Genomic DNA, 27,923 nt, shown 5'->3' with positions numbered 1-27,923 from the left:
ACTTTTGTGTGTTCTCAGTCACTACTTTGTATTCATTTGAAATCTCCTATGCTAAGAGTCTTAGGCTTGCATGTAGTTAGCATTGTATCATTTATGCATATTTACTCACTTTTGTTTCTGCTGTTTTGATAAATGTTCTTATGAACCCAGGCTGGCTTCAAACTTATATACTCAAGGATGACCTTGAACTCCTTATCCTCCTGCTTCCACTTCCTGAGTGCTAGGCACACGCTATTATTGCCTGAATATTAGTGTTCTAGTATGATATACTGGTTTTGTTGGCATATTTCCTTATATGTTTGTCTGTAGTGTGTGTGGATGTGTTGGTGTGTATGAATTTGCACAAGCCATGAAACACATGTGGAGGTCAGACGACAACTTTTAGAATTTGTTTCTTTCCTTTTGCCATGTGGGTTCTAAGGATCAAATTCAACTTGTCAAGGTTGGCACTGAATTTGTGGCAATGGTCCTCAGTCTCTAAAATGCTAAGATTATCAATGTTCACTACTATACCTGGCTTAATTCTAAAATGTATACCGAATTCAAAATAAATACCGTAATGTTTTCTTTAAAAATGCCTTGTGATTTAGACATACAACGTCACAAATGCTATGATTTTGGCCTTTTATGGGCAAAAATACTTTGAGGGCCACTGTATACTGTTGTTATGTAACGTCTCTGATTTTTTTTGCTTTAAGAAAGCCTTGTTCATTCATCTATTGTGTTCTTTCCAAGGGAAGCAGAAAACAGTTTGTTACTTGATGTTTCTGTGGCCTTTTGTTTATTAAAAACATTTGCTTGTTTGTTTCTTTGTTGCTGTTAGATTAGTGAGTGAACCTTGTGTGAACAAGAGTAGATTCAGCCTTAGCTAAATATGCAGCCGGTGATATTCAACCACTCTTCCTCCTTGCGTTTAGAGACACTGCAGTGTTTCCAGTGCCTGGCACTGTGCTGGGCATAGATCTTAGCATCTAGGAGGTGCTATTTATATATTTGTTAAACAAGTGCCCATTTCACAGAATTTCTTTTATTTGATTCTTAGAGAATTTGCATGTTGTCCATCCCTAGAGTACTGGCATTTTGAAAAGCTGCCTGCCAGAGGAAGTGGGTAACCTCTGTCTAAAGATATGAGCTGTTAATGGTTAAACAACAGAGTCAGATAGAGTTATTTTAGAGCGGAATTTTCCCAGAGAGCCCCCTTAAGCCACATCAATAGGCAACTGTTTACTCTGCTTTATCATCAGGCCATGAGGGAGTTGAGGGTTTAAGAGCTGCATTTGACAAATAGCCTTTGGATATAACATCTGCGATTCTTTTCATTGCTCAATTCTTGAACAGAAAGTAACTGGAGGCATTGGGTCTACAGTGATTCCTACTTTATAGGCAGACCCTGAAGTATGGAAAGCCATCCACGGGAATTTCCAGGGTTTTTTTTTTTGTCTTGGGGCAAGCAATTGGACCAGGGACATATAGGGTAATGTGGAAACAAAGGGAGTTTATTAGGAAAGAAAGGCTTGGGCCAGAGCTGGAGAAAGATCAAAGGCTCAAAGAATGGACCACGAGGGCTGTGACTTTTTATACGTCATTTACACTGCTCCTGCCTTCCCGCATATTTGTACCCTATGGGCTTTTCTTAGACATGCCCTAACTTCTTTCTTCCAAGACAGGAAACTGTCTCTGTGTAACAGCCCTGGCTGTCCTGGAACTGGCTTTATAGAGCAGGCTGTTCTCGAACTCACAGAGGTCCCCCTGCCTCTCGAGTGCTGGGATTAAAGGCATTGCCATTATGCCAGATTATGTTCTATTTTATGTATCCTTTGGTGATGATAATGGGTCATTATCATCACTTTTGTCATTCGTTGTAATCACTCTACCCTATTCTGCTACATGATCAAGCTTTAGACTAGTTGATTATTGATTGCATTATTTGTGAAGACTTAAAAACTGCCAAATGATACCAAATATATCCGTACAGCTTTGACTCTTTCCCCGTACTTCTGATATCTCAAAGGCCCGCCACAGTTGTGACTGGAAGGTGAGGAAGGGTGGCCTCTAAACTGTCAAAATGTCAAATGTCAAAGTGTTGAAACAGCAGCATTTTGCAGTATTAGATTTAGTTGGACTTTGTGTGATGAGGTTCAAATTTCCTTTTATTTAACTTGTGGTTCCCACACTCAGGAGAGACTGGTATGTGACTTTAACAGTCATCAGAGAAAAGCAGAGCTGGCACAAGTTCAAGTGGCAAAGACAAATTTTATTCAGGACTACTGTCATAAAAGAGGCCCAGGCACAGAACAGGCCTCTGTTTTAAGCACACTAGGGATAAGTGGGGATTTATAGTCAAGGAACATGGAGCCTATGATTGATAACAACTTGGGTGAATTCTGGCTGCACCAACCTCGCAGGATTCTTGCTGAAGGCAGGCCAACATGAACAGATACCTAAGGTGGGGACTGAAACATTTTTGCTAGATAGGGAGGGTCTGATTGTGTATGTGTGGGTTCTTGCTAAACTGCCTTTAGCAATTGCTAAACCTGGAGTTTACAAAGATGAACACACACAGCACGTGGGCCAAGGAGAAGGTTCAAAAGTCTGCTAAAGTTTGGCTTAAGCAAGGATCTTAGTCACAGGGCCCACTCTATGCAAATGTGCTTGAATAGGGTTAGATGGGGGTATTATCTGGGGTGTGGACCCAGAATTATCAAAGCCTCTCTTTAGTTCTTGATAGAAGTATCTTGAGGGCAGTCCAACTTTCATCTCGGTAAACCTTTCCATTTTTCTTTTCATCCTTTGAACTCCAGCAGGAGCTAGGACAACATTGCACTCACTGTCCACGCAAAACAGCTCTTGCTCCAATGGAAGTAAGAGAAAGTTATTCTGAGGCAATCTGAACACTGAGATAGGAATACAGATTTGGGTTTCCCAGAATTACCTGCTCAATTATGGAAGAGGTTTACGTGAGATCTTATAGCCATAGAACAAAAGGCCAGAAATCAATAATACATTTGCCAAATACAGGGCAAAAGACTTCAGGTGGGCAGACTACAGCACAGCCCGACAACTCTCGCTGCTGCTAGTCTCCGTTTGAGCATTGCTGCAAAGCTAGTCGTTGGCTAAGCTTAACAATACATTCCAAACGTTTTACATAATAGCCACAGCGAGGTTAGGTCAACTCCAGAGGTCCGTAATAAGCGGTTTCTAAAGAGCCTAAAAATAGTCTAGGATAATTTTGGCTACTGATCATTCATCTCTCCGTAATGGCAAAGTTCTGTTAGTCATTCTGAACAGACGTGGCTTTTCCAGGGGTCGTGAGTCTACAGTAGGAAGGAGATCTTAAGCGTCCACCTCACAGGCTCATTCTGCAGAGCTTAACACTGCCCGGGAGGAGGGGAAGCTCTCAGCCCGGCCGCCCAGGCCCCGCCCTGCCGTCCTCGGCCCGCCCCCTCTGTCTCATTGGCTGAGATGCTCCACGCACCACGCTGGCGACCCCGGCGTGCCCTCCCGGAGGGGCGGGGCTCTAGGTGGTCGAGGCGGGGCCCGTGCGCAGGCGCAGAGGAGCGGGTCTGTGTCCGGGCGGGGGAGGAAGGGGTGGTGTTCCCGGTTTCCCGGGTTACCTGAGGGGGCGGGGGTGAGAGCTCGCGCTGGCCGGGCAGCTGTGGCGAATCGGGATTCTCTTGCACCGGTGAGAGTGTGCGGCGTTCCACAGAGCTGAGGTACAGGCGGCCGCGGGCTCCTTCGAGGGTCGGGGTCTCGACCTCAGCGGGGCATGGCGGGAAGGTGGCGGGCTGTCCGGGCGGGGTCGCGCCGCGCTGAGGGAGCTGAGGGAACCCGAGCGCCCGGAGCTCTGCCGGGCTGGGGCTCGCCTGCTCTGGCAGCTCTGCACGGTTCTTGGCTGAGGCGGTCCCGGGCCCCGCGGGCGGACCCCATACTAACTTTACTCGGCCGGTCGGCGCGGCGGACCGGTGCCCTCAGGGGGCGCTTCACCCCGGGGGACGCTTGTCCGGGACCGCCGCTCCTCTCAGCCCGCCGGGTCCTGCTCAGCTGGTGACAGCGGGAGCTGCCAGGTTCCGGGCGTCCCACTTCAGGCCGCCGGCCCATCTGTCATCCCCACCCTGGTGCATCTGAGTCCCTGCTGTTCCTTCCCTGCCCGAGACACCTGCTGCGGGACTCCGCGTACCACCCTTCGTGGTTCGCGCTCGTCTCCGGAGTGGTGGCTGAGATGCTAAAGGAAGGGGCATGACCTAGGGAGACCCCGTCGCTGCCTTTCGAAGGCCAAGGGTTTGTGATGGAGGGCTGGAGCCCAGGGAGTCGAGAAAAGCGTCCTCATCCAATCCGCAGAGGGATAAACAAAACGGCAAAACATTCTCGATGCTCAGCCAGTGACAGCCCTTGCTTGGTAGTTGATGGGGTGAGGAAAAAAAAAAAAGAATTAAGGGTGTTGACTCGTGTTGAATACACATTTGTGTTGAGTTCTGGCCAGTGTTTCCTTAAGGATCGAATTCATTTTACCTTTACCCGAGGGTTTGTTTAACCGATTGATAGGGCACACTGAATTGAGGTTTTCTTCCTGAAGGTTGTTGGCTGGTCTGCCATTTAACTTCCACACCTAGAAACCCTATTCTACTAAAAATATTGACTCTTAGCTTCTACTAATGTAGTTAATTAGTAGGTGAGATCTGTTTTTAAAGAGCTTTGCAAGTAATTTTCTGCTGATTGCTCTTTGCTGTCATCCACATGGATACATATAGAGGGGAAAATGATTTCTGGAATTTATTTTACATTAAGATAACTTTGCAGACTGTAAATTACGTATATAACATATGTGTAAAGATCTGTTGAGCACCTGTTATGGGCCAGGCACTTTTATAAACTGGTAAGTGGAACATACAGCCTACTGGAAGAACGTCAGCTCATAAATGAATAGAAGATGCCCTGTCAGATGGTGTTAAGGACTGTAGAGAGAAAACAGGGAAGAGAGAGGACAGGGAGCCAGAGATGGGTTGCAATTTGATTAGCGGTAGTTAGGAAAGGCCTGTTAGAGAAGATGAAATTTGGTCAGCCGGAAGGAAGGATCCATGTTTTTTTTTTGAGGGGAAGAATGTGTGATGAGAAAGCCACTTGCATAAAGCCCTGAGGCAATAGTGTGGAGATGGAGTGAGAGCTGGCAGCTAGTTTGGCCATGTTGGAGCCAACTAAGTTCAAGTTGTAGAGTACTGACATATTAGAAGGATAAGAGATCAGGTTGTGAAAGAACCTATAAGCCTTTGTAGGGAGAAGAATCCTCTATTTGAGTGTAAAATGATATAATTAAACTTGATCTTTCAAAGGGACCATACCATAGCTAGTTGGAAAATACACCTCCAGTGGGGGAAAGGGCTAGCAGGAACAGAAGCAGCGATACCTTGTCTCTGGGGATATTGGCATAATGCTGTTCAGAAATGACATAGGAATTGGTGGCTGTGGTGAGAGGTTATTGATTTTTGAATAGCTCATGTGTAGGATGTAGAGGGTGGTAACAATTTTGTCTTTAGCAAGAATGATAGAATAGGGAGATACTGAGAATTTTGTGAGATGAATAGGCTTGGTTGGGAGGTTAGGTTTTAGGCAATAAAATTAAGCATCCATGTAGCTCGAATCTAATTGGTCTTAATAATTAAAAACCCAGAGTCAGATATTAGGGGACGAAAGCCAAAAGATCAGGGAAGCAGAGCAGCCAGTTCTTACCTCTACAATATCCTCAGATAAAGTGGCAAGATCCTGTTTCCATGAATCCTCTGACTGAATGCTGTCTCTACAAAACCCCAGACTGAATCCTGAGCTCCTGCCTCCTGTCTGTCCAGACATATCACTTCCCATCTCCACCTCCATAGTGCTGGAGTTAAAGGTGTGAGCCACCACTGCTTGTCGCTGTTTCCCCTTTAGACTGATTCAGTCTTGTGTAGCCCAGGATGGCCTTGAACTCACAGAGCTCCTGAGTGCTGGAATTAAAGGTGTCTGCCACCACTGCCAGGCCTCTATGGCTAACAAGTGTGGCTAACTCCACACTGTGATCTTCATGCAAGCTTTATTTGTTAAAGCACAAACAAAATACCACCACACATCCAAGTGAAGATTATTCATAGTAGACATTAGTGAATTTGCATTGCAAAAACGTTTTGTGTTGCCTTGACTATTCCAGGAGCTTAAAAATTTTGCCCATAAATGGATAATTTTTATTTCATGCTCACTTACTTTTTTTTCTTCCAGTGTTGGGAATCAAACCCATTACCTTGATCCTGCTAGGAAAATACACTCAATGAACCCTTCTTTTGGCTTCATATTCATTTTCTATTTAGTTCTTTTGAACCAGCCTCGTCATTCACGTTCCCAAATGTAGCTTTGGTTTTATTTGCTTGGATTCAGCCCATTGTGTTCGTTAATTTTTGTTGTAGAGAAAGCCATGTAATACAGAGCTCCAGAGTATCTTTTATACCTGTTGCTATATTTAACTTGAACACCTTCATCTGCTTTCTCTTTTTTTCTGAATTATCTTTAGATGCCCATTAAAAAGAATTTAAGCCCCAGAAATGTTATCAAATGTGGCTTCTCTTGGCCATTTGTAAAATTACACTGTAAAAGACCTGAATTTTTAAATGCTTTCCTTATTAGGAAATAAAGAGATTATCTTAATTCTTTTGTTTCATTACAGATGACTTGAAATAAATGGACCATCACACTGTAAATGGAGACTTTTTTTTAAACATCAGAGTATAAAGTATTAGACCATTATACTTTGATCTGTAAAACTTGATGAAGTATCTCTGTAGTCCCAGCTACTTGGGAGGCTGAAACAAGAGGATCACATGTTTAAGACCAGCCTGGACAGCTTAGTAGCTTAGTGAGGCTCTGTCTCAAAAATGGGAAAATGAGGTTGAGGCTGTGGCATGGTGGCAGAGTGCTTGTCTGGCATGCACAGGGCCCTGGGTTTAATCTCCAGTATTGTGAAAGAGAACAACAACAACAAAAAGCTTGAATCAGAAAATACGTGACTCTCAGTCCTGAGCTCTACACTTTATTCTAAAGAACCAGAATATAGCTACTATTTTATAATGAATTTTTAACATATCTATACTGAAAATACAATAAACGCAGTCAGATTAGTGAGTAATCATAAACTGCTTTTGAAGTCAGTGAGACAACTATATCCTCACTGGTTCTACTCATTTTTTGTTTGTTTGCTTGGTTTGCTACTCATCAGTGCCCTAGTACCTTTTAATTCCCTTGGCTTTGCTTTATAGTAATTGAGAGAGTTCTGATACTTTTGGAAATTTTGAATGTTTACTAAGACCAAGTGCTGGAAAAAATAGGATAAGGAAAAAAAAAAGCACCTAATAACATGAAATAGTAATGCTTAGAACCAAGCATCCTAATTAGTCAAAAAAGAAATAAAATAATTCCCAAAGGGCTAGTTATTGTTCCATTCAAATTTTATTCTTTGAAACCGAAATCCATACAGTGGATGGGAAAAAGAGAACTACCTGTTTTAAATAAATGGAGAAATTAGATGAGGAGTAGAGTTATGCACACACATAGGCAAGTTTATAAAACTGTTTCTACCAATCTTTGAAAAGTAAAGAGCTGTTTTCTATAGCGGATTACTACTTAGCAATTAAGGAATATGCTATAGATCATGCAACATAACTATGCTACATGTAGAAAGCCAGACACGTGCACATGAGCGCACAGGCATGCACGCACATTCACAATATGACCAACAAAAAACCACTATGTACTTTGTAGTTCCATCTAGAAAGTGTGCTCCTTTTTATCTGTAGTGGCAGAAAGTGTATCAGTGGTGGATGGGGTATCGATAAGGAAAGGGGAGGAGACAAAGAAGGGAGGGATAACAAAGGTGTTCTAGGAAACTGCAGGGAGTGATAGACAGGTTCACTATCTTGATTATGACCATGGTTTCATGGGTGTACACATAGGTTGAAACTGAACAAATTATATAATTTAAAGATGTACAGTGTGTTATATGCCATGCCAGTTGCACCTTTATAAGTGGTATTTAAAAGCCCAAGCTTTAAAAGACAGAGGAATCTGAAATACATTTTACCAAATGAAAGAAGCCAGTCTGAAAAAGTTGTGTACTTAATTTTTCCAAGTATGAGAAATTTCTGGAAAAAAGGCAAAGCAAATCTCGGAGAGAGAAGATCAGAAGCTGAAGAAAGGGAAGAATACATGGGCAGAGAGCACAGAGGAGTTTTAGGGCAGTACGATACTACAGTGGTGGATATATGTCATTATACGTTTGTATATACAACTCTGGACCTTAATGTAAACTTTGACTTTGGGATGAGAATGACCTGTCAGTGTAAGTTTGTTAGTAACAACTGTTTCTGTGATGTGGGATGCTTATAGCCAGAGAGGCTGTGCAGTGTGGAGACAGCTATGTATACTTTCTTTTTACCAATTGCTTTTGAGGTAAACCTAAAACTTCTTTTTTTTTTTTGTCTAAAACTTCTTTATAAAAGAAAATTATATTTAAAGAGAGATTTTTGCCAGAAACTTGAAGAATTGCCATTTTATTTGTGTTTGTGTTTGTGTTTGTTTTAAGTCAAGCTCTACCAGTATTACCCAGGCTGCCTGGAATTTCTGTCCTCCTTCTTTGAGTGTTGAAATGGAGGTGTGCACCATTACGTCTGGCAATTGCCTATTTTACATTTCAAAATTGAAGAATTAGCAGGTAAAGCTGAGAAATTGTACATTGAAACATTTGTCATTGATTCTCAGAAAAAGAATAAGCCAGATTGCCAAATGCTTTATGATTCATGATCAGAAAATATTGATTTCTAAGACCAATTCAGTTTTTACAACACATCAGTGATCTAGCCTCATGCTCACATTATCAGAGATAACATAATAACAGCATTTTTTAATTATATTTACTGTGTATAGTACATGCACCCACTATTTTATTCAATCTTCCAAAAGTGCCCTCCACTGCCCCCAGAATTAGTTTAAGATGGGAAAAGTGTCAGCAGTAGCAGTCCTAGCCTAAGAAATGGGATAAAGGAAAGAGGAATAAAAGCAGACTTTGAAGAGTATAAATTGGGTGAATAGTGATGTTGATTGTTCTTAATTAACAATTATTATAATAGAGGAAAAGGAAATTAAATCCATCAGCTTTCAGTTTGATTTCTTTCATCGAAACAAGTTGTATAGAATTTAAAAAAAATAAGTCTGATCATGTAAAAACATCTTTATTCAGTAAATACAGTCTTCAGATACTTTTTGGGAATGTAGAGGAGACAGTGTATGGAAGGTTGAGCTGGGAGTGTGATTGGCCAAAGGTGTGTTTTTCTTTAAGGAGTGAAATTAAAGATACTTGTGTGGATTGAGGGAAAGGGGCATCCTACATAAGAGAAAAATGCTAATTGATTGAATATAATATGAGAGAAAGGAGAGGGTTGGGCCCAAGAGCAAAAGTTAAAAAGGGTTACTCAGAAGAAGAGTAACAATGCATCTTTCCGTTTGTAAAAGAAAATGAAATAAAGGAGTCGGTTGAGGTGGAGCTGAGTATTCAGGACAGTGTCTCTTTCTGGTTATCTGCTGAGACAGAAAGAGAAACGTCAGTGGGGATATGCTTGGGGGAACCCTTTAAGCCTAGCGTATTGGGATTTCTTGTTTTTGTGGCTAATGAGTCCTGAAACTGAGCACCTGTGTGAAGATGAAGAAATTTAAACAAGGACTTGTAACCTTACAGAATGGTGATGAACATTCTCCCAAGATTTGAAATCACAAATGTACAGAGATTATTAGAATGGTTAGAATTAGAAATCACAAATGTACAGAGATAATTATTAGTGGCCTGCTTTGCTTAGGTGAAAAAGCAAGTATGTTAAACTGAACCTGGATGAGACTGGGAAAGAAAGGTATAATGAAGAACCTTGGGAGAAAGGGTGGTATGACACTGAAGAATGGAGGGTGGCTATGAACTCTATGTGAAGGGGTGTGGCCCTTCCCTTCACAGTTAGGAGCTCTCAAGTTGGAAGAAAAGCTAAGCTAATTTGAGGCTGATACATGTGGATTGTGAATAAGGTGAAGAATCTTAGTAAAAAAGGATCTGTGAGTAGAATTTAGAGATGGAAAAAAAGACACATATATGAAATCTTTCTAAATTTAAAATTCTAGAGTTGGGGCAATTTTTAGTGATAAGAGACAAAATACAGCTGCTGCTACTGAGCAACCAATCTTAATAGTAACATTAGTGCTAATCATTGTATATGCTTTTGGAAGTTTATGTTTCACAGCAATCCTATAAGGTGCATGTTAGGACCAGTGTTTTGTAGGTGAGGAAACCAGGGCTCAGTGAGGCTAAGTAAGTAGCCTTTTGAGTCTGTGTAACTTGAAAGTCTTTATGACCAACTATTAAACCATGTTAACCTGCTGCAAAGCAGGAGCCATGAGGAAACAAGGTAACTCTTTAAGTCTAGTGCATTAAGATTACTTGTTCTTATAGATACTGAACCTCAGAAGATCAGCTCTTGTGAAAAGCATGTGGTATTGTTCATAATAAATGGTAATGGTCTACTCAGAGCTTGGCCAGTAGCTGACAACTGTAAATCTAACCCTGAAAGATAAAATGAAGCTCTATGCTTGGGAAGCTAGGTGAATACTGACATTTCTTTCCAGGCCGAGATCTTGGTGATGTAATGATCTTTACTGAGAAGAGGTGAAGGTAGAGAAATTCTTTGAAACAGAGGTAGGGCTTGGAAAAGAAATAAAGAACACAGATAAGAAGCTGAGGAGATAGCTTAGTAAAGTGTCTGCTTTGTCTGTGCGAGGCCCTAGTTTTGACCAAGCCATGTAAAAATGGTGGCCCTGGTAGCATACACAATAAATACCAGCTCTGGGGAGGCAGAAGCAAGAGGATCCTGGGTTTTGCTATCTTACCAGTTTGACCTAATTGGTGAGCTTCAAGACCCTCTCTCAAAAAAGGCAGATGATATTTCTGAGGATGTTGCTTGAGGTTATGCACATGTATACATGTTCTTACAAATAAAACATAGCAACAGAAAGTTAGGGAGGATTTACCTAGTGGGGCACAAAAAGTCAAAGGGATAGATGAGTAGGTAGGGCAGTCATACGGTTTATTGGCCAAATAGATGGTGTTTTGAGAACAAAAGAGTGTCATTACTCTTTGACAGACATAAGCCAGAACTAGGCTGGGCAAATAGAGAGGTATTTGGTCACACTAGTGTAGGCAAGCAGAGGAACACTGGAAGGGGGTAACTAGTGAGAATAGTGCTATTAGAGGGGCTTGAATGGTGCCAGTTTAAGATTATATTCTCTAGTGTCAGGGTACTGTCCCGAGACTTTCTGGCTACATTTTATATAAGAAAGTCTGGTCTCATCTTTGAATAAGAATTTAGGAAGTCATTAGACATATAGGTGATAGTTGTAACTTCAGAAGTGGCTGAGTTCATAAAAAGCATGAGAGAGAGAGAGAGACAGAGAGAGAGACAGAGAGAGAGAGAGAGAGACAGAGAGAGAGAGAGAGAGACAGAGAGAGCGCCAGAGATGAGCAGCAGGAGGAGAGAATCCAGCACCTCCTCAGCATGAGGAGCTGGCAGAGAAGAATCCAACTATGGAGACTAGACAGTAGTCAGAGAAGGAAGTATACAACATATAGAGGTATATGTATGATGTGTATGAGTATATATGTGATCCCTTAAGTCAAAAGAGAAGAGAGGGTTAAGGACAGAATGGTTATTGGTTATCATAAGCTTTGTATTTCGCAGAGAAATCTGAACAGATAAGTACTTGAAATGTGCTTGTTGAAATAGATTTGGCAATTAGAAGGTTGTTTTTGCTCTTGGCCTAAGTAGTTTTGATAGAGGACTGTGAACAGAAGCCAGGCTGCAGTGCACAGAGCAGAGGTGAAACGTCTTTCCATTATAGACCACTTTTGAGTAATCTTGAAAGAGGAGGGAGTTATCAATGGGCTATTTCCTCTGCCTTAAATGCAAGCAGTGAATAAGCTAATGGAGATGAGGGGTTAAAAACTAAGAGGGAACTTGGAGCCTGTCATCAGAAATTGTTAATGTCATTGCAAAGGCAAAAGTAAGAGGAAGATAGGTTTTATTGTTTTGGGGTTTTTTGAGATAGGGTCTTATTTTGTTGCGCAGGCTAACCTCACACTTAATCCTACTTGTTTAGCCTCTTCTGTGCTGAGAGTCACTGCTCCTGGCTTTGGAAGATACATTTTTTTTAAACTTCCTTTTTTTTCTTTGTGTCTTTCACATGCATCCAGATCCCACCCATCCCCTGTCCCCTTGTATCCACCCTCTGACCCTGCAACCTCCCCTCTCCTAAATAAAAACAAAATAAAATTTAAGATTAAAAAAAATAAAAAGAAGAAGAAAGGGAAAATCTTGACCTGGAAGCTGCAGCATGACACAGAGTCATGCGGTAAACCCTCTTATTCATATGCTTTTACATGCAGGCATTTATTGCAAAGAATCCTTGTGTTGGTTCGAGGCCCTGCCTCTGCTACACTATTGATGCTGAGCCCTCGCTGGAACTCTCGAAGATATGTATTTCTTAAAAAAAAAAAAGATTTATATATGTATGTGTGATGGGAACCAAACTTGAATTCTCTGCAAGAACAATAAGTGTTCTTAACTGCTGAGACATCTCTCCAGCTCTGGGAGATGTGCTTTAAATAAATAAGACAAACTTACTCATTAAAAGTGTCAAATACTGCAGTGCGTGGGAAGTATTTAATTTACATCTAATGTGGACTAAGTCTACAATTCTGTTTTCTCTGTACTGTTTTTAGAATGGTTAGCCATGAGCCACCCAAAAGATTGTTGGGATGTTTGCTATTTTCTGGGTTTATTTTTCTCCTTACACTTACCTCTTTTTTTTTAAAAAGTTAACTGTGTTTTCATACATTAGAAATGCTTTTTTTTTGATTAAGTATAGTAATCTCTGTTTACTTACCACAAACAGAATTTGTATGATTTTTAAAGTATTATGAGCTTTTAAAAAGCAATAATAATATTACTTTTCCTTTTCTTTAACATTGATCTGGCCAAGTGTGATTTGCTGCAGTATTTCTTAGTTCTGTAGTTGTCTTCACTCCTTAGGAAACAGTCGTCATAATTGCATTCATTATACTTTAGCAGCAGAGCTATTAAATACATTGAGTCTGGGTGAGTGTGAAATTCAATGGTAAGAACAGTTTCCTCTTTTTATCAAAATAATGTGGCCTCTTTGAAAGGGCAGCAAAACATATTTCTCAGTTCATAAAATGCATTCATTGTTGTAACTTCTGGTTATTCACCCATTGAAGTGGGAAATGCAGCAAGGCCAGAGCAAGGAAGTTGTACTGGTGTAACTTGTAGGGCAGCTATGTTGTGTCCGTCAGCTACCTCATTACCCTGCTTTCTTTCTTTGCTTTTTGGACTTCATTGCATTTTGACTGTGTGTGTGTGTGTGTGTGTGTGTGTGTGTGTGTGTGTGTAGACCAAAGAACTTCCTTCAAGTGAGATCTGTGTGGTTATTTTAAGACAGGTCTCTGAATGGTCTGGAACTAGCTGATTAGGCCAGGCCATTTGGCCAGTGGGTCCCAGGGATCCATTTGACTCCTTCTCTCTGCACTGGGATTACATGTATGTACCACCACACACAACTTTTTATTTATTTTTTTTCACATGGGTTTCTGAAGATCAGACCGAGGTCCTCATACTTGCAAAGAAAACATTTTGCCGACTAAGCTATCTCCACAGTTTGGCCTGATGTTTTAAATGGGAGTATGTGTGTGTGCTAGGGGTTGGATCCAGGGTCTAACATATGTCAAGCAAGGGCTCCAGCACTGAGCTGTATCCTCAGCTTTGTTTTGGAATTTCTTCTTTTGTTTGTTTACTTTTGTTGTTTTGTTTTTTGAGACAGGGTTTCTCTGTGTAGCCATGGCTGTCCTGGAACTCTGTAGACCTGACTTGCCTGGAACTTAGAGTTCCACTCTGCTTCTGTTGTGCTGGACCTGCTCAACTTGGAATTTCTTAAAGATTAAAATTCTTTGTTGCTTTCTGAATTTCCTCTTACTAGTGCTTCCAAGCACAATAATGCTGATATTTTTTCTTGCATTTTTCCCTTTTAACTTTATTTAAGTGTTTTGGGGACAATTTCTAAAGTCATTTGTTTCAAGTTACTGGCATAATCTTTTCTACTCCTTATATTTTATGTTTGTCTGAGAGAAAGTGTGTTTGCGTGTAGTCATGGAGGTCAGATGACAACTTTCAGGAGTCTTTTCTCTCCTTCCACCGTGTAGGTCTGGGGATTGAGCTCAAGCTGTCAGTTTTGGTAGGAAGCTCTTTTACCTACTGAACCATATCACTGGTTTATTTATTTTTGTAATATTTGATTTATTTTTATGTATGTGAACCTGAGTCAATGCAAGTGCAAAACATATGTGATTGTTCCCACCATATCAGAATAGAGTGTTAGGGACCCTGGAGCTTGAGTTAAAAGTGGTTGTGAGCCTCCTGATATGGGTGCTCGGAACTGAAACTGTCTCTTCTGCAAGAGCAACAAGTGCTCTTAACTGCTAAGCCATCTTTCTAGTCCTACTCATTATTTTTTAAAAAAATTGAATACTAGCAATGTTGTTTTGACAAAACCTGGTCATATACACATTAATGAAACATTTGAAATATGTAATTTTAATTGTAAATGGATCTTCATGCTTGCTGCATTTTCTCAATGGTGTACTGTCATGAAAGTTCACAGTCTTAAGAAACATTTAGATATTTTCTAGTTTTTGTTTATTTTTCTGAATATAAGAATAGTAGTGAACAGGCTGGGCATAGTGTCACACATGTATACTGGGGACTCGGGAGCCTAGGTCAGGAGGGTGCTAAGTTTTGAAGTGACCTCGGCTGTATAGCCAGACCGTTTCAAAACAAACTGAAAAACCAACAGTTGAAAAGTGTGTGCATGTGTGGATATGTTCATAAAGGTTTGAGGAGAAATGAGCTCAAAAGTATCTTTTATTTTTAGTCTGACATTCATTCACCTATACTGTCAACATCCTAAACATTTTAGTGTTTAATGTAATTCTATAGCCAAAATATGTATGGGTATCATAGGAGCCTGTAGCAATTGACGTCCAGTATGTAATTTATGTAAAGTTTAACTATTTTTCTTTATGTGCCTGTGTCTACATCATCATCATCATTATTCTGAGAAGGTGTCTCACTAGCCCTGTCCAGCCTGTAATTCACGAGGCATATCTCATGTTTTAGCCTTGTAAGTACTAGGACTACACATGTGTGCCAAGCTTACCTATTTTTCAACATAGTGGTAGAAACTAATTGTGATGATATACAATATGTTGGGATTAAAAAAAAGAGTGTAGGTTAGATTTGAAAAACCTTTTCTCAGAAAATGTTTGTTTCAGTTCTTCTAAATCCTGTGCTCACCTCCTGGAACTAGCCTTCATGGATGGTTAAAGAGCAGTTGATTCAGCAGCTACATCTTGATTTGACTCTGCTCTTACCTTTCTTAGCTTGAAATATAACAGGAAATGCATTTTTTTTATAATTTCTGCACCAAGTAAATTCTTCTTTCTTTAAAAGAGTAGCTAATTGTATTGCCTGTGTACACATTATAGATGAATAAGAAGAAACTAGTGCTGTCTAAACTTGCAAGGTATAGTCTAGGTTGTTTTCAGCTTCATCATGGCCATTCTGTGTAGCCTCCCAAGAGCTGACATTATAGGCTTGAGATTCCTACCTGGCTTACAAGGTGTCTTTAAAGTTTGTGAATGTGTATGTTTAATATTTATAGACCTTATTTTGTGGAATCTTTTGCATGTATCAGAAGAACATGTAAAACATGATATTGCTATAGAAATTATTTCTATTATTTTCATTTCACGTTAAGTTCAGGCTTCAAATTGTTTTATTGTTTCTTCAACAAGTATGAAGATCTATATGCCTATAATAAAGGTTTAAGAACTTCTTTAAAAGCCTGTATAGTTTTTAAATTATAATATTTAACATAACACAAATGATATAGAAGAATTATCCCACAGCATATATTAACTTTTATTCCAAAAGTTTTTAAAATATAGTCAATTTTGCTAAGGCTTTTGGAGTTTGTGTAGCACCTTTTTTAGTACTTGACAGTTTGCTATGAAAATTTCTTGGTTATTTTGCCTGCATGTATATCTGTGTACGACATACAGGCAGTGCTCAAAGAAGCCAGAAGAAGGTGTCAGATTCCCTGGAACTGGAGTTAACAGATGGTTATAAACTACCATGTGGATGCTAGGATTTGAACCCAGGTCTTTTGGAAGAGCAACCAGTATTCTTAACCACTGTCATGTCTCTCCATGGTGACCCTTCTTAAGGAAATGTAATTTAGTTTATAAAGAAAGAATAATACAATTATGTGATACAGTATGATGAATGGTAATATACAGGCATGTAGAAAAGAAATTAATAAATGATTTTCATGGTGAGAACAACATGATAAAACAGTGAAGCAGAATATAGGAGGTGTATGTACCTTTGGGGAGGAATTGTGGAGGAGGTGGTACTGTGTGCTAGGAGTATAGAGAGATTGGAATGACTAAATGGTGGAGGATATTGCATACTCAGATCTAACAAAGGTACTGGGGGACTTATTCCCCATGAATTAGAATGCCATTTGCAGTTTCAAGGACTCTAGTGACATTTTTTTCTTTTTCTTTTTTTTTAATTCCTTTTTTTTTTTTTTTTTTTGCAATTGTAAAGATTTAGTTTGGATGAAAAACAGACCCAGAGGCAGGTTGTTAGAGAGGAGATGAGAACCCAGAGGTGCTTAGAAATTATACTAGAGAAGAAGGGGCCAGATTCAGTGATGATGATAATAGCTAATAATTACTCATCTTCAGATTGTCAGGTACTTGTGTTCTGCATGAATCTTCTCATTTAATTTTAATATCCCTGCCTCACAAATAATTCTTCCTAAAAACTTACCCACATAAGAAACAAGGGATCTCCTGGGAAGAAACATGAGCCAACTCCAAATAAAGGCTGTGTTCATTCATCCCCCAAACCTTTACTGTAAGAAGGACTCAGGAAGAGGAATTCAAGTGCCCAGAATCTCAGAGCTAGTGAATAGTAGATCAGTAGTGCATCAACAAACAAGAAGAGAGTTGCCAAGACCTGGATGAAGCACTATTTTGGTTCCTCTTCTGAGTGACTGTCTACAAAGTGGAATAAGAAGGAGGAAGATGATGGTTTGTTGAGGGTAGTCAATAGACTGCAGAAAGATTAGTGAGTCTGACTCTGTCTCTGACACTTTGAAGCTCTGTGATCTTGGACAGCTGCCTAACCTTACTGTGCTTCTGTGTCCAATTATGTCTAACAAATAAGGGCACTCACAGTACTTATTAAATGGTTATAGGAATTAAACCAGTACAGTATGCTTACAGTAGCATCAGTCATTGCAAGTGTTAGCTAGTTCTTCACATTATTACCATTATTTTGTAAATATCTCAAGATCTGTCTTGAGGTCAGCTGAGTTAATCAGTATAAAATTCCTATGATATTCCTCTCAGCAAGCCAGAAGAGATTTGCTGAGTGGGCCTTCATAGTTCCATTTTGTATAGCCTTACTAAAACCATCTTTATTTTATTTTATTATGTTATATTTTTCAAGGTAACATTTCACTGTATAGCCCTGGCTGTCCTAGAACTTGATCTGGAAGTACACTAGGCTGACCTTGAACTCAGAGATCTACCTGCCTCTGCCTCCTGAGTCTTGGAATACTGGGATTGAAGCTGTGTGCTACCACCTCTGGGCTTCTAAAAACATCTTTTATGGGACTCAGGGTCAAACTCAGGTTTCACCTGAGAGATCTGGTTACCTAATTCATTTGTTTTCGAAAAATAAACTACTTATTGAAGGGTTTAAGTCTGTTGCTTTTTGGTGTGACTTCCTCTACATTTCCATTAGAATTCTGCCTTGCTGCCATGGCCAGGGTTTCATTTATTTCTTGACCTCATATGAGGGCCTAGAGTGGCCATTTCTTCTTAGACTGACCTTAAGTTTTAGGGCCTTTGGAATAGAGTGTGTCAGCTAGAACTTTATGAGCTTAGAGAGGTGGGAGGCAAATTGTCAGTATTGATTGACTTCATGAAATATGGACGGAAAAAGAAATTCCATACACATACTGTTGCTTTCTAAGATTTCTACCCTCTCCACAAACATTATTCTAAATATATTTATTTTGAGTGTACTTTATTTGAACAGAATATTATGGTTCTACATAAATTGAAAATACTTTATTAAACACATTTTCTACTGTGACTTAGTCTAAATGCACAATACCGAATAAAGGAGCACCACCACCATCTATTAACTTTTCACTACTTGAAGATTATCATAACTCCATATTTGTAACGTAGAACATTTAGGTCACAACCAACTTTGACAAAGCCCCATGATGCTGAAATTCCAATAACAACACTTGTTAAGATATAAATAATTTGTGGAGAGATAGCATCCTCCCAGGTCGGTTACTTGTTTGTGTAAAAGAAGAACAAGAAAACACAAGGGAAGTGTATCCCTCTTTCCTTTGGCATCAGATAATGATGTGATGCTTCTTGACCTTTGCCCATAGCCTGGCTCCTTTACCTGTGCTGTAACATAATCATTATTTATTTTCTCTGACTTTTTCCCTTTATTCATTCCTTCTCTTGCTGCTATGATGGTTTTTTGCTTGTAGACACATTGGTATGCCAATAAATTGGCTCTTTCAGGGGAAAGAAAACAAGCAAGACTCTTGATACAGGCCAGTGAGATGGCTTTACCTGAAAATTCTAGTGACTTTGTGTGCAATCTGCAGAACCCATGTAAAGGTAGAAGGAAAGAACTAACTTCACAAAGTTGTCCTCTGACTTCCATACACATATTTCCACCTGCTATTATTTATGCACATATACATTGATTAAACAAAAATTTAGAAACCTTGAATAGCATTTGTCCTTTTTCATGATGTAGATACTCTTTCTATGGTTGAATTGCTTGGGAGAAGGGCCAGGCAGAGCCAGTCAGAGATATCTAGTTGTACCACCAGCCTGTTTCTTTCTTAGAACCTAAAAATATGACTGTTCTCAACAGATCTAAAACAAAAGTGAAAACTAAATGTTTTTTAAAAATATAACAAAAACCTTTCTTGACCTGTGGCTTCTCTCTGTAGCATCCTTTTTTTATTTTTGTTGCTAGTCTTGATTTCTCAAAAGACTAATATATATTTAGACTATTTCCTTATTCAACCATGTTTTAGAAACTGTGGGTAGAATTGGCATGCTTGTTTTAAGAAGTTCTGGGATTGAAATGCTTGACATAGTGAATTTAATTGTAGTGACCGTAGAAAAGTTCATCACTGGCCTAATGGACAGAGTTGTGGCTCACCTGCCAGGGGACCAGTGTGTTTTTCAGCACACACACCTTAGCTCTTCTGCTGTATGATGCTCAGGTGGCAACAGCAACAGCTCAGTCAGCCATTTAGAGAGTTGTTCTGACTCTCCTTCTTTCTTCCCAATGCAATCTATCATCAGAATTCTGCTTGTTAAAATTATACTCTTCTACTTACCTAGGAAAAAAAGGTCCCACCTTTTACTTGAAATATTACAGCAGTATCCATATTGGTTTACATGGTGCTGGGTTTTTTCCCCTGAAATATTACTTCTGCCGTGCTACAAGAATGATCTATCTACTCAACATTAGCTGTGCTGCTCCAGCTGGACTTTCTGTCACCTGTGTCATGGCTGTCAGGCCTATTCATCAGAATTTCCTAGGAAGGTTTTTAAGCATGTTGATGTTGGGCCTTCTTCAGTTTAGATTAGTCTTTGATGGTTAAAACATGGCAATTCTGTAGATGATTCTGAGACCCACTAGCCAATAGATTAAATTCTTGGTATAATGTCCAAATTCTCTCCCCATCTGGTTTCCACCTACAATTCCATCATCATTTTTCCTCTATCTTACATTACAGTTATACTACCAAACTTAGTATAATGTACTCAGTGACTTAACTTGAACTGCTCTTTCTATCTGTAATATTTTTCTTTCCTCATTTTCTCATTTGTCCGTCTTCTACTTAAAGATTCTTTAGCCTAAAGATTGCCTCTCTCAGGAACTTCCTGGACTCAAATTTGGGTCAGGCGTCCTTAGCAGTATTCAGGGTCCTCTGTTCTGGCTCTCCTTTATCACTGTATTGTGAGCTTATTGAGTAGAGACCAAGATTTGTGTGTGTGTGTGTGTTGTATTCCTTTTTTACATGTTTTTAGAAAGTATATTTATTTATTTATTTGTAAATTTTAGTGATGTGCATCCATGGCACATGCATACAGGCTGGAGCACAACTTGCTGGAGTTAGTTCCTTCCTTGTACCTCTTGAGTTCCTGAAATTGAACTTAGGTCATCAGGCTCGATGACAAGCACCTTTATCTACTGAGCCATTTTGCTGACCCAGTTGATATTCTTAATTCAGTACCAACTAGATCTTCTGTAATTATAAACAGGAAGAACATGGAATTAGGCTGATGTGTTAAATTAGTTCTTGTCTCTGACAAATACTTGGGAGAAACAATTTAAAAGGAGAAAAGATTTATTTGGGTTGTAGTTTCAGAGGTTTCAGTTGATGGCTAACTTGTCTCATTGCTTTGTTCTGAGGCAAGGCAGAAAACCATGGTGGGCAGGACCATATTAAATAAAGTCTACTTACTTTATGGTAACTAGGAAGCAGAGGTATCAGGAAGGGGTCAGAACCACGATACTCCCTTCAGGGGCATATTCCCAGCAATCCACTTCCTCCAGCTAGCTTTGCTGTTCAGTTTTACTACCTCCTGAGAGTCTGTTGAATCTTGGATCTATCAGTGGATTAAACCATTGATTGGGTCAGAGCCCTCCAGGTCCAGTTGTCTCTGGAAAAATCGTCAGATATGCTTATGCTGAGAGGTGTGTTTTACTAGCCATGTTTCAATCCAATCAAATTGACAAAATTAACCACCATAGCTGGGATACAGCAAACTAAGGTATGGAGCAGCAGAGACTGGAGACATGACTCAGCAGGTAGAAACATTTGCCACAGGAGCCTGATGATCTGACTTCCATCCCTAGAACCCTCATAAAGGTGGAAGGAAAACTGACTTTACAAAATTATCCTCTGATTTCTACATGTGTGCCATGGTATGTGTTTGAATGAGAATGACCTCCATAGGCTCATATTTGAATACTTGGTTCTTGATTGGTAAAATTAGAAAGGGCTGTGGCCTTCATAGAGGAGATGTGTCACCTGGGGTGGACTTTGAGTTTTCAAGAACCCACACCGTTACCAGTTAGCGCTCTCTCTGCCTCCTGCTTGTGGATCAGATATAAGCTGTTAGCTACTGCTCCAGGGCCATGTCTGCCTGCCTGCTGCTGTACTTTCTGTCATGATGGTCACAGGCTCACTCTCTGAAGTCATAAATTCCAATAAACTTTTCTGTAAGTTGCCTTGGTCATGTTATCTCTTCACAGCAATAAAAAAGTAACTAAGACATACTGTTTACATGCAATAATAATAAAACAAATTAAAAATATGAAGTTTGTAAGGTGTAAAGAGATAAGGTGGTAATAAATAGATAAATAAGGTACCATGGATATAAATTCTGGACACAAAAGTGATCATACAGTAGTCATAGAGCTTTTATGGAACAACTGTAAATATGTAAAGGAAAAAAGATAGGGAAATAAATTAGGTAAATGGACTGACTTTAAAATAGCATGTGCAGAAGGAGGAAAGAAGAATATGAAACCAAATAATATACACATACAGACACAAAAGAGAAATATATCCCTATAGAATAAAGAACTGAGATTTTGAAACAGGTTAATCTGACCTTTTTACTTTGTAAAAAAGAGAATGAAAATTACAAATACATGTTGATATTCAGTTATGTCAGCAGCATTTGTTGAAGATGCTTTCTTTTTTCTATTGTATAATTTTAGCTTCTTTGTCAAAAAATAGGTGTTCATAGGTGTGTGGATTAATATCCAGGTCTTCAAATCAATTCCATTGGTCAATCTCTCTGTTTTATGCTAATACAAACTTGTTTACATTATTGTAGCTCTATAATAGAGCTTGATGACAGGGATGGTGATGCCTCTGGAAGTTCCTTTACTGTATAGAATTGTTTTGGCTATCCTGGTTTTTTTTTGTTTTTCCATATGGAGTTGGTTATTGTTCTTTCAAGGTCTGTGAAGATTTGTGTTGGATTGCATTGACGGGGATTGCAGTGAATCTATAGATTGCTTTTGGGAGGATTGCCATTTTTATTATGTTAATCCTACCTATCCAAGAGCATGGGAGATCTTTCCATTTTCTGGTATCTTCTTCAAATTTTTTCTTCAAAGACTTAAAGTTCCTGTCAAACAGGTCTTTCACTTCTTTGGTTAGTGTTACCCCAAGATATTTTATGCTATTGGCTATTGTGAAGGGTGATGTTTCTCTGATTTCTTTCTCAGCTTCTTTAACATTTGTATATAGATGAGCAAAGAGGTCAAGACTATGATGGGTACACCCACAGAAACAGTTTACCTGAGCTAATGAGAGCTCACCAACTCCAGCTGTACAGGGAAGGAACAAGCATAGGTCCAAACTAGTCCCTCTGGGCAGACTGAGGAGCCACTGCCAGTGGGACCAGGATTTATCCCTACTGCTTGTTCTGGCTTTTTGGGAACCTACTTTCTTTGAATGGATACCTTGCTCAGCCTAGATATAGTAGGGAGGGCCTTGGACCTTCCCCAAAGCAACATGCCTTTACCCTCTATGAGGAGTGGATGGGGGTGTGGTGGTGAGGAGGTAGGTGAAGGGGAGTGGGAACTGGGATTGGTATGTAAAATAAATAAGATAGTTTGTTTTCTTTTTAAAAATAATAAAAAAGAGTAAAAAAAAGAAAATTACAAACGAATTATTAAAAAACTGACCTTGTAATTGGATTCAAAGAACAAGCAAAAGTTCCCAGCTTTAGTTCTTTGTCTTCTCTAACACAGAGAGAATGACCTATAAGCAGACTAATGAAGGTAAAAGTAAGACAGATAAAAGGGAGACAGAGGCAGATGTATCTCTGTGAGTTCAAGGCCCCCTTGGGCTACACAAGATCAATGCAGAAACAGATCCAGGTGGTGGTGGCTCACATCGTTAATCCCAGCACTAGAGAGGAATATAAGCTGGGATGAGACAGAAACTTGCTCTTTCAGTCTTAGGATTTCTTAGAGGTAAGAGCTCTCTAGTGGTTTGAACCCCAATATCTATCTGTCTCTGGGTTTTTATTATTTGTTTATTTATTCATTCATTCATTTATTTATTTTTTGATTTTCGAGACAGGGTTTCTCCGTAGCTTTTGGTTCCTGTCATGGAACTAGCTGAGCTATTCTAGACCAGGCTGGCCTCGAACTCACAGAGATCGGCCTGCCTCTGCCTCCCAAGTGCTGGGATTAAAGGCGTGCGCCACCACCGCCCGGCTTATTTATTTTTATTATTTTTTTATTACTACATGCAAAGTTGCAAAATTTAAAAAGAATATAGACTTCAGTGAAATTGACGTTACCCTCACAAAATTTCAGAGATGACTTTAAAATACTGGTAGTCCCTCTGGGCTTTAAAATACACATGGGGAAGGTAAGTAGTTTCCATGGGTTCTCTAAGAATTTATTCTAGATGATGCTAGTCACCCTGCTCCCCCACCCCCTTTGAAGGCAGATGATGTTGTAGCTGTAATGTATGTAGAGTTCTGTGGGCAATTAGCTGAGCTGCTGTTGTACTGTTCACTGGTAGTGTGGGCTGCATCTATTCTCTGACTCACACAAAGGTCCATGTAGTCTCACATGGCTCCTTGTTCCTTTTCCAGCCTGCTTTGTCTTCTAGAGTGTAGAATAATGTGTGAAGACATTATTATAATAATGAAGACTGTTTGCCAACACACTCAAGGTAACTTTTTGGATTTTAAGTATTTTAAAACATTTAAAGATCACTTTTAGTTTTCTAAAAACCTTGCTATTAAAAATAATCCCTTATAGCCAATAAAGAAACATTTCCCCATGTCTTTCTGGTAACGACTATAAGAGAACAGAAAGCTAAACAGAAGCATCTTGTTGCTCTCAGAAGCAGGAAATTTTCCTTAGCATTCTGGAAGTAGCCTTTATTGTATTATACCCAGAAGAATTTCATTTCATTTAAAGAATTCAAACAAAACAAGGAATTCAAGAATATGATATTTGGTGGGACTTCATCATTATTTGGTTTGGGGGTTTTGAGTTCTCATATATCTTCAAATACCTTTCACACTGACAGGAGAGTTATAAATTGTCTATAGAGACATTGAGTTGTATGTGGGTGGTATCCAACCATTCCCTAGATTCTGTTTAGCATTCTTGTCTCATTCTCCTTTGTGGTTAATTTGTGTTTTATGTGGATGTAGGAGTTGGAAAAGGAAGAGTAGAGTGTTGTGGCTACATTCACAGCTCTATATTCCATGATTTCCTTCCTCAAGACTCAGTTCTTGAAGTTAGGCATTTATTTCTTTATTTTCATTCTTAATTTTTTTATTAATTAAGAATTTTATGCTTGCATATATTGTTTTGATCAAGTTCACATCTCATTCCTTCTCCATTTCCTCCCTTACCCCCCCTCCCACTTCCCTCCCAATTTCATATGTTCTATTTCTCTTTTTTAAACCCAGAGTTCACTTAGTGTTGCTGGTATGCATAAGTGTAGGGTCATCTACTGGAATATACGGAATCTCTCAGATACCACGTCCTTGAAGAGAAGTTACTCTTCTTTTTCTAGCAGTCATTACTTGTCAGTAGGTCTTCAGGGGTGGAAGTTCCTGACCACCTCCTCCCTTCATTCCGGGTCTTCGTCTGGCTTGATCTTGTGCAGGTCTTGAACTACTGTAAATTTCTCTGTGGAACCTCCCTGTTGTATGAAGGAAAATACTGGCTATAGTCACCTACTGCTTCCTTTTCTTCTTACAACCTTTCCATCTCCTCTTCTTCCGTCCCTGTGCCTTGGGAGGAGGGGGGTGTGGTATAGATGTGCCATTTAGATCCACAGTCTCTTATTCTCTGCATATTGGGCAGTTATGGCTCTTTGTGTTAAATTGTTACCTACTCCAAAAGAGGCGTTTCTCTGGTCAGGGTCAAGAGATACACTAATCTGTTGTATAACAATAAGGCTTTAGGAACCGGTGCTACCTGTATGAGACACACAGCTCTGCCCCAGTCTCAGTTTGGGTGGGTAGGGGCTGGGGTTGCCCTCTACCTGTACTACCTGTATAAGGTATGGAGCTTTGCCCTGTTCTCAGGTCAGTGGTGGGTGAGTGGGCAGGACTACCTGTGAGGTGCTTTTAAGAGGTTCTCAGCTGACTAGGATTTTTTTCTTTGAAGTGTGCTCTTGAGATCATGAATAATTTGTTGCCAGTTATATATATCACATATAAAAACTGGCTGCTGATATTTTGCAAGGACTTTTAGCATTATTTGTGGTTTATTATTGCTGCTAATGTATTTGCATCTTTTTCTTACAGGTGAAGCCTTTTGCTGAGACAGTTTCATCTCGTTCACGAACCAAAATATTAGACATTCTGAATGTTACAGAAGTGTTGAAAGACTGGTAAGTAGAGTAATATTAGCAGTCAGAAGTCTGGGATCAAGGTGAAATTTTGGAGTTAATATAGTTAGAGTAAACAATTAGATTTTCTATAGGAAAGGTGTATATTTAGATTGTATAGTTAGTATTTTTATAGCTATGAGCATGTGTAACCTGTAAAAACATGCATAGTAATAAGTACCAGCTAGTGTGGATGTAGCTTTCCTGTGCTGTAAATCTTTGTTTCTTTACACATACACATTCACAAACTCACCTGAGCATCTTGAATGCTAACACTGATTCTGGATGTTGGCTGTAATCTCATGTTCTATATCTTTTTAAAACATTTGTGTGTAGTGTATGTGTATTTTTGTGTATGTGCTCATATTATGTATTCTTTATACTTTTCTGAGTATATGAAATATTAGAAAATATATGCCCATCTGCTCAGCTGATATTCAGAATGGCTAGAAAATATTCAGGTATATTCAGCATTTATTCAAGGAAGTAATGAACAAAATAGAAATACCCTCAAATGACCTACTAACATTGTGTTCTGTTTGTGTGCAGTTAGGATGTCACTGTTGTATGATTACTGCATAGGAGAATTCAGAACTTTGGCAATTTGTACATAATGGTAATTTGTTGCCTGGCATAGTCACTCTAGGCAGTGATGATATATTATCTTCTTTAAAAATGTAAAACAGACCAGGTTGTGGTGGTGCACACCCCTAATCCCAGCACTCAGGAAGCAGAGGCAGGCGGATCTGTGAGTTTCAGGACAGCCAGGGCTACAGAGAAACTCTGTCCGGGTAGAGGTTGGGGAGAGAAAGTAAAACAATGAACCTTGGTGTTCTCATTGTAGCATAACTGTGTAAAATAATAAAATTGTTAATTAACATGATTTGAACATTCCACAGTGTATTTGATAGGTATGTTTTAAAACATTGTGTTTTGTACAATAAATGAAATTTTGTCAATTTAAAAAGATAAAGAGTAAGAACTTTCAGGAAAAGTTTTTTTTTTAAATATTTGAATACTTTCTTGTATTATATATGTGCACCATGTGTTTGCCTGGTGCTGCAGAGTCCAGAAGAGGGTGCATTATCCCCTGGGACTGCAATTACGGAAGGTTTTTAGGTGCCACGTGGGTTCTGGGAGCCAAATATAGGTCCTCTGCAAGAACAGCAAGTGCTCTTAAATGCTCAGCCTTCTCTCAGTCCTCCAAATTACTTCTAGCTATAAGATAAAACTGTTCTGAAACTCTTTGAGTACTATGTTGTTTATTATGATTTTTCTTTTCTGAGTGTACATTTTTCTGTCTTCATTCCCTGCATGTTTTACCTTGCTATTTTCCTTAATGCTAAAGTAACACATTGCTTTTTATTTGGCTAAAAGTGGCATAAGCTAGGCAGCTAAAGTTCTTCAGTTCTTACCTGACAGGAATCACCACTTCCTGCATTAACTAAGTGTTGGAGTTTTAGGAGAGTAAGCCAATGACTGGGTAATATCAAGAGAAAAATTCTACGTTTGTCGGGGTCCAGCCCCAACATAAATCATTTCTTGCCAGTATAGAGGTGTGAGAATATTAAAGACACAGTTCACTTGACAGTTTTGGGAGGGAATTTCAGTGATCATTCAAATCCTGAAATCACCCGCATTTATTTTTCAAACAGCTTTTATATCAACATAAACTGAGGGGGAAGGTAACAAAAACTTCATTAACATTCTGTTTCCTAGGTAGCAGGGAATGACTTAAGTCACGTCTTGCTTATGTCCATTTTGTCACCTAGGCTGAAAACACCTCTTCCCCAGGTGACCTCATAATTACAATAGAAGGAGTAGAATGACAATTGCATATCCTGACCACTTTCAGGATGGCACCGGCTTGGCTTTACTACCAAAGGAGCAGTGCCAGATGTACTGGTTAGTCTCCGACCATCAGACAAATGTGGGAAATGGCCGACATTCTCGGCTCCCACATATTAACATTCTATTATTTATCCTATAGTTTAAGATTTACTTGCTTTCATTTTGTGTGCACGAGTGTCTTGTCTGCACATGTATGTGCATCATATGTTTGCTTGGTGCCCAGGGAGACCCGAAGGAGGCCTTGGATCCCCTGGAACTGGAGTTATAAGGCAGTTGTGAGTTGCCATATGGATATGATGGGGGCTGAATCCATGTCCTCTACAGGAGCAGCAAGGGTTCTTAACCACTGAACCATTTCTGTAGCCTTCAGTTTATAT

At 39.5% G+C, this 27,923-nt stretch overlaps 1 protein-coding gene across 7 annotated transcripts in view; it reads left to right on the top strand.

Annotated features, from left to right (window-relative positions):
• Lyst (lysosomal trafficking regulator) overlaps positions 1-27,923 on the top strand; it is a 162,745-nt gene that overhangs the window by 11,015 nt on the left and 123,807 nt on the right. For 4 of the 7 annotated variants that reach the window (XM_050142449.1, XM_050142450.1, XM_050142443.1 and 1 more), the window contains exons 1-2: positions 2,238-3,713; positions 25,613-25,698. The gene's annotated coding sequence lies outside the window, so the exon portion shown is untranslated. Of the gene's footprint in view, positions 1-2,237; positions 3,714-23,935; positions 24,016-25,612; positions 25,699-27,923 lie in introns of those variants that run through there. The other 3 variants (XM_050142445.1, XM_050142448.1, XM_050142446.1) reach the window with 3 other exon arrangements.

This window comes from Alexandromys fortis, unplaced genomic scaffold, assembly GCF_014885135.2.
Source record: "Alexandromys fortis isolate MF-2015 unplaced genomic scaffold, M_Fortis_MF-2015_v1.1 scaffold_5, whole genome shotgun sequence".
Classification (NCBI taxonomy): Eukaryota; Metazoa; Chordata; class Mammalia; order Rodentia; family Cricetidae; genus Alexandromys; species Alexandromys fortis.
This window is presented reverse-complemented; position numbering and strand designations above follow the sequence as displayed.